Below are 8,190 nucleotides of genomic sequence, written 5' to 3' on the forward strand. Positions count from 1 at the left end.
ATATTGGGTACCCAAAGCAGATCTCATATAGTTCTTCTGTCCTCCATTTTATCCTCACAGCAACAATGCTGAGGTATGTTAGACTGAGAGGGTGTGCCTAGACCAAGGTCACTCAGCAAGCTGAGTATGGATTGGAACCTGGGAGACTTCTAGTTTGGTGTTATGGCGAGCTGAAGTGGTCCAAGGACCTGGACCATCTGAGTTGCTGTTTTTCTGGCTGGCAAGGTGCCTCGACCACCCGCAGCCCCCTGATTTCAGGCAGAGAGCAGGCAGGAATGCTTTGTGACCCCGAGAGTGAGTGATCTCGGCAGAGGGGGGGTTCTGAATCAAGGACTCTCCCCCTGCCTTGAGGTCCCCTCGAAGAAGGGTGGCTTCTAACTCTGCAGCAGCTTTGGAGTCAACGAATTGGCATAAGATCGTCGTACCCAAGCCTCAGGAACAAATTTGAACAAGATTGGCAAAAGAAACAGTGATTACAACCCGGAGAAGAAATTAAGAGGTAAAGATTACTATCTCCCCCTACAGACGTAAATTTGGCTTAAGGACTAAAGTTTAAACGTGGAAAAATAGGGCTAGACAAAGTAGAAGTTTTATGAGAGCCATCCAGAATTTTTTTTTGAGACTTTAAAAATCATTAAGGTGTAAAAGAACTGAAAAAGGATTTTGTTTACATACCTGTGGTCTGGTGCGGCGCGGCGACGCAGAGGGAAAGAGTGTGGGAACAGCGGAAGTATCGCGAGAGGACAGCTTGTTTAGGTGTGAGAGCAGTGAGACGTGTGAAGAGAGACAGGAAATGCATCAGAGAACCAGCGAGTAAAGCATTAGAAGGATCAGTGGACTAGAAGAGGAAGTAGAAGGACACAATTTTGAACAAGGGAAAGGTTAAAGCTTCACCATAGAATATACCATTGAGAAAAAACACCCGACACTTTGATTGGCGCAGCAGAAAAAGCTTGGAACTGTGTTGAACTATAAAAGACATTTACAAAACAAAATTAATAAACGGAAAAAACGGAGCTTAGAAAGAGATCAGACTCGTGGGCAGGCAGTAAATCAAGCCCAACGATGTCGAAAAATTGGCAGACGGCAATTGAAAATTTGGACAAAAAAGTAACAAGAGGGCAACAAGGAGCTTAATGAGTCTATACAAAAATCACAACAGACTTTACAAGAAGCACAACAGACTTTGCTAAGTGACATTAAAGAAGCAATAAAGTCTGAAGTGGCAGAGTTGGCAAAAAATATTGATGAGATTAAAAAGGAGCTCCAAGTTACCCAACAGAAAGTTCAGAAGGTAGAGAAAAAAACAGAAAGTTTAGCTACAAGCCTTAAAGTGGAGACCTCAGTGTTAAATGACAGGATGGCTATTGTGGAATGTAAAGGTATGGAAAAACAACTGAGATTTATGGGCGTTCCTGAAACAAAGACGAAATCAACCCAGGAGCAAATTACTTTTTTTTATATAAAAAGTTTTTTATTAGGTGAGTACATATTACAAATAACCTTTTTATTTAAAACCTAAATATCAATTTCCCCCCACCCTTTCCCTCCCCCCTTTTTCTCAGACTTCCAACAGCTTTCCAACCCTTATCTTATTCTATTCCTTACTTGTCTATTTCATGTATATATTATTATCTCATATTTCCCTAATAAACTAAATTATATCCATTAAATTCATATCTATTCAAAACTTATACTTAACAATAATTAAAACTTCACTTTAAATGGTAAAAATCCCTATCTCCAATATTTTCCCCAATTAGTAACTATCAAATTGCCATAATTTCCCCTTCACATCCCATTTTTTCTCCAAATACTCCTTCAGTCTCCCCCAGTCCTTAAAAAATTCTTCAGAGTTCTGGTCTCTCAGCCTTCTTGTCATCTTGTCCATTTCTGCCATGTACAGCAACTTTTGTATCCATTCTTCAATAGATGGTATTTCTTGCACTTTCCATTTCTGCGCATATAGTATTCTTGCCGCTGTTGTCATATAAAATAGCAATGTCCTGTGCTGCATAGGAACATCTTCCATATTTAAGTTCAGTAGCAGGAGTTCTGGGTTCTTCATTATTGAAATCTGCAAAATCTCATTTATCATTTCTAAAATATCTCCCCAGTACTGCCTAGCTACCTCACAAGTCCACCACATATGATACAATGATCCTTCATGCCTTTTACATTTCCAACATTTATCAGACATTTTAGCATTTCCGTAAGCTATTTTTTTTGGCATCAAATACCACCTATATATCATCTTAAAAACATTTTCTTTAATACTGGTACAAGTTGAGATCTTCATTGTATTTTTCCACAAATACTCCCATGACTCCATTGTTATGTCTCTTTGACAGTTTATAGCCCACTTCACCATCTGGACTTTAACAGTTTCATCCTCTGTGTGCCACTTCAAAAGAATTGTATAAATTTTTGAAATTTTCTTCTTACTTTCTTGCAATATAGCTTCTTCTAGTTCCGAATCTTTCCATTTAATTCCACCTTTTGAGCGATTCGAGTTATATAAGTCCTTATATAAGTCCTTTATCTGCCTATATTGAAACCATCCATAACATGAAACTAACTCTTCTTCTGTTTTAATTCTTATCACATTTTGTTCCTGAATGAGAATCTTTTTATAGGACAGACATTGATCTCTATTGTAAATAACTCTCGAGTCGATGGGTTCATATGGCACCACCCACGAGGGGATACCTTCGCCCAAATAACTTTTGTATTTTTTCCAGATTGTGAAGAGACTCCTTCTCACATAATGATGTAGAAACATTGAATCAGCTTTCAATTTATCGTGCCACAAGTAGGCATGCCATCCAAACAATTTTTATAGCCTTCTAAAGTTAGTAGCTTACAGTTCTCCAGTGACATCCATTCTTTAAGCCAAACCAAACAAACTGCTTCATAGTATAATCTGATATTCAGCAATTGCAGTCCACCTCTTTCCTTGGCATCACACAAAACTTTCATTTTTACTCGTGGTTTCTTGCCTGCCCATACAAAATTGGAAATCTTCCTCTGCCACTTTTCGAATTGCTTACTATCTCTGATAATTGGAATTGTTTGTAATAAGAACATAATCCGTGTAACACATTCATCTTGACTGCCACTATTCTTCCCAGCCATGACAGATTTAATTTATTCCATTTAATCAAATCTCTGTCCATTTGCTGCCATAGCTTTTCATAGTTATTCTTGAACAAGTCAATATTCTTCGCTGTAAGCTCAATTCCTAAATATTTTACTTTATGTGTTACTTCACAATTTGTAATTTCCATCAATTCTTGTTGCTTTTGTTTGGTCATATTCTTACATAGTATCTTAGATTTTCTCTTATTGACATAAAATCCAGCCAACTCTCCAAATTCCTTTATTTTGTCTAACAACTTTGGCATATTTTGTATTGGATCCTCCACAATAACCATCACATCATCCGCAAAAGCTCTAACTTTGTAGGTAAAATCTTTAATTTTTATGCCTCTTATAGCATCATTATCTCGAATCTGAATCAGCAACATTTCCAAAATCAAGATAAACAACAATGGAGATAGTGGGAAGCCTTTTCTAATTTCCAGTTTTTTGGTTAAGTCGTTGTTAACTACAATTGCTGCACATTGGTCTTTGTAAATCGCTCTTGCCGCTTGAATAAATTCTTTTCCCATTTGCAGTTTTTCCATTGTGGCGAACATAAAACTCCAATTTAAATTATCAAAAGCTTTCTCCGCGTCCACAAAAAAGAAACTAACTTCCTTCTCACAGTGTTTGTCATAATATTCTATCGCATTTAAAACAGTTCTCAAATTGTCTTTAATTTGTCTATTTGGAAGGAAACCTGCTTGTTCTTCTGCAATAAATTCCACAAGCCCTTCCTTTAATCTTTCCGCCAAAATTTTTGCAAAAATTTTATAATCATTATTCAGCAACGAAATAGGTCAATAATTTTTAACATTACATAAGTCCTGATCTTCCTTTGGTATCAATGATATAGTGGCTTCATTCCAAGACTCTGGAACCTTTTGTCCTCTTAAACTTTCATACATTACCACCTTCAAAAAAGGTACCAATTCATCTACCAATGATTTATAAAATTTAGCTGTAATTCCAACTGGACCTGGTGCCTTGCCTAATTTAGTCGACTGAATGGCTTCTTTTATCTCTGTCTCTGTAATTTCTGCATTCAGCTTTTCCTCCCAATTTTCTGATATCGATGGTAATTTAACTTTATCTAAATATTGCTCAATAGCATCCAAATTTACTTCTTTCCTTTGATACAGTTTTGCATAAAATTTAAAGAATGCTCTACTAATCGCTGTTTGATCGGTCAATGTCGTTCCATTTTCTTGAATCTTAGTTATCACCTTTTTTTCTCTTTTCTTTTTCAGCTGCCACGCTAAGTATTTCCCAGGTTTATTCGCGCCTTTGAACGACTTTTGATTCAATCTCTTCAATTCCCAATCCAACTCTTTATTCTCCATTGCTTTCAATTGTTCTTGCAAAATTTTAATTTCTTGATAAAATTTCTTTTTCCCTGGTCTTTTCTTCAGTTGTACCTCCTTAGTTCTTATATTCTCCACAATTTCTTTCTTTTTTCCCTCTTTTCTCTTTTTATCCCTTGCATTTAAGTCCATCAATACTCCTCTGATAACTGCCTTATAAGTATCCCAAACTTTATGAGTTGGAACGGTATTATTCAAATTATACTGAATAAAGAATTTGGTCTCCTTTTGTAATAGTTCTAAATTGCCCTTTTGCTGCAGCAAATCCTCATTTATTCTCCATCCTCGTCTTTTGGTGCATTTTCCGAACTTCCACATAATTGGATTATGATCTGAGCCTACTTTTGGCATTATCTCCACATCTTTTGTCCATACAACCAAATCCTTAGAAGCCCAGATCATATCAATTCTTGATAATGCCAAGTGTCTTGGCGAAAAATACATATACTGCTTTGCTTTAGGATTATTCCTTCTCCAAATATCCTCCAGATTCTCCTGATCCTTCATTTCAAAGAAGGATTTTGGCAATAATCCTCTTTTCTTTTGTGCACCCTTTGTTTTTTTGTCAACATCTAAAGCTGTAACTCCATTAAAATCACCTGCCAAAACTATTTGTGAGTAAGTTAGTCCATCCAGTTGTTTCTGTAAATCCTTAAAAAAATTGTCCTTAGCTTCATTTGGTGCGTAAATCCCAATCAGCAAAATCTTTTCCATATTCCAAATAATTTCCACGGCTATGTATCTTCCTTCCACATCGTTAAATATCATTTTAGGTTGCAGTTCATCTTTAATATACAGAACTACTCCTCTTTTTTTTGCTTCGATGAAGCTGCAAATTCCCTTCCCAATTTCGCAATTTTTAAATATTTCACAACTTGTTTCTTAATATGGGTCTCTTGTAAACAAATTATATTACATTGATGTTTGGATAGCCAATGGAAGATAGTTTTACATTTAGAAGGTGAATTAAGTCCATTTACATTCCAAGATATGATTTTGCACTCCATGATCAAATTCTAGATCTTTTAGGTAAGTCTTTTTCATTGTCCATAAAGAACCTCTCCATCTCATGACTGGACCTAATTGTCTTTTTAGCTGTTTAGAATTCAAAACTCAGACCCTCTAGTATTTCCCATCTGTATCTAATATTCAATTCCTTCAGCATTTGAACCAATTCTCTGTATTTCTTCCTCTCCAACAAAACTCCCCTAGGTAACTTTCATTATTCGCACTCTTTTTCCAGCAATTTCCAGAGGGTTTTGAAAGTGCTTACTCACAATATCTTCTCTTGTTCTTTTTGTTGTAAATTGCACTATCATATCTCTTGGTAGATTTCTTTGGGCTGCATATTTTGAATTAATTCTGTACGCCACATCCAGTAAAGCCGCAATTTCTTCCACTTCTTTATCCAAAAATTCTGCAAATATTTCTGATATCTGCTCTTGGGCTGACTTTCCCTCTGCTTCTGGGACTCCACGAAATCTAAGTTGTCTTTCCATGTATTTACATTCCATCACGGCCATTCTTCCTTGCAAAGCCTTAGTTTCTGTCTTAAAAGAAACAGTTTGTCAACTTCATCATCCATTACCTTCACTTTCAACTGTGTCATTTGTAACTCCTTCTTGACCTCATCAATACTCTTGGTTACTTCAGCCACCTCCAATTTAAGTGTCTCTTTAAAATCTTTCGCCATATCCCTTATCATATCCTTGATCTCTTTATTTCCATCTGCCACTTTCTTGTCCAAACTCTCCAACGCCGACTGCCACTCCTTCTTCGACAGTGTGGGGCTGGCTTTACCTTGCTCCCACGAGTCCGCTCTCTTCCGAAACTCCGTGGCGAAAGTAATTTATTGTTTTCAAATTTAAGTCCTTTAATTAAAACAAATTCTTCTCGAATTAAACAATTCCGGTATCCAAAATGGTGGGCGTCTTTTCTCTATGGTTTTAACTCAAAGCTTCTGCCCTTATCCTTCTCCAAGATGTCCCACTTCTGCTTAAGTTGAGGTCTTGCCCTTTCCCTTTTCCAAAATGGTGCTCTTCCTTTTCCGGGTTTCCTTTAGCCGCCGCTTCCAGCCTGTTACTCTATTGCTTTGACACACTTCCTGCTCCGTCACAGTCGCACAGTGGTTCTCGCATTTTTTCAAGTTTCCCACAGTTCACTATCTTTCTTAGACCGCAGGTATGTAAACAACCCAGGAGCAAATTACTGATATACTAGCAGAATTTTTAAACAGACAACCAGGGGAAATTGCAGCTAACCTAGATATAGCCTACAAAATTAACTCAAGCTATGCACTGCAAAAGGATCTGCCAAGGGACATTATTGTCCAGTTAAACACAAAAAGAATGAAAGAAGAAATTATCAGCAAGCAGTTTCAAAGTCCACTAGCGGTGTAGAGGAAGCGAGTGAGAATCATGAAAGAATTACCAAAGAGGATTTTGTTGGAGAGGAAGAAATATAGGGATCTAACTCAGATTCTAAAGACCCCGAATATAAGGTATAGATTGGAAATACTGGAAGGTCTGATCTTTGAATTTCAAACCTTGAGAAGAGTCATCAAATCACTGCATGATTTGGAGGTTTTTATGGCAGAAAATGAAAAAGACTTACCGAAACCAGCCAGATCTTGAACATGGAATGTAAATTAATATCGTGGAATGTAAATGGACTTAATTCACCTTCAAAACGGAAGGCTTTATTTCATTGGCTGGCAAAACAACATTGTAATATAATTTGTTTGCAAGAGACCCATATAAAAAATCAGGATGCTAAATATTTAAAAAATAAGAAATTGGGGAAGGAATTTGTGGCATTAGCAAAGCAAAAGAAGAGGGGAGTTGTAATTTACATAAAAGAAGACTTACAGCCAAAAGAGGTTATTAGTGACTCTGACGGCAGATATTTGGCTGTAGAATTTATTTGGAACTCCAAAAAAACTTTAATTGTGTGGATTTATGCACCGAATGGATCAAAAGAACAATTTTTTAACGAAATAGTGGCACAATTAGACCAAATGACTTATGAACAGGTGATACTAGCTGGAGATTTTAATGGTGTTGTGGATTTACAATGGGTTAAAAAAACGAAGGCTACTAAAAATAAAATGGGAAGATTGCCTAAATCCTTTTTTCAATTGGAAAAACAGGAAAACTTGGAAGATATTTGGAGGAAATACAACGTAAAAGTGAAGCAATATACCTACTATTCAGCAAGTCACCAATCTCTATCAAGAATAGATATGATCTGGGTGTTTAAAGAATTAGCTATACAGACAAAAGATGTGGAAATAATGCCAAGAATAAGGTCAGACCATAATCCTATTTTATGGAGGTTTGGAATGAGACCCAAGAAATTAAGATGGAGACTGAATGAAGACCTTCTTCAAAACAGAATCAATCTGAATGTTCTTCAAAAAGAGACCAAATATTTTATTCAGTTTAATGTGGACCACGGTGTGCCAATCCAGAAGGTATGGGATGCATATAAAGCAGTTATCCGGGGAGTATTGATTGACTTAAATATTAGAGATAAGAAAAATAAAGAATTGAAATTAAAGGAGATACAAGAAAAGATAAATCAAAAAGAACAATTAAGGAAAAGACCAGGGAAAAAGAAACTGCAACAGGAGATAAAAATTTTACAAGAACAAATAAAAGCAATGGAAAACAAAGAGTTGGCATGG

Source organism: Eublepharis macularius, chromosome 1, assembly GCF_028583425.1.
Source record: "Eublepharis macularius isolate TG4126 chromosome 1, MPM_Emac_v1.0, whole genome shotgun sequence".
NCBI lineage: Eukaryota > Metazoa > Chordata > Lepidosauria > Squamata > Eublepharidae > Eublepharis > Eublepharis macularius.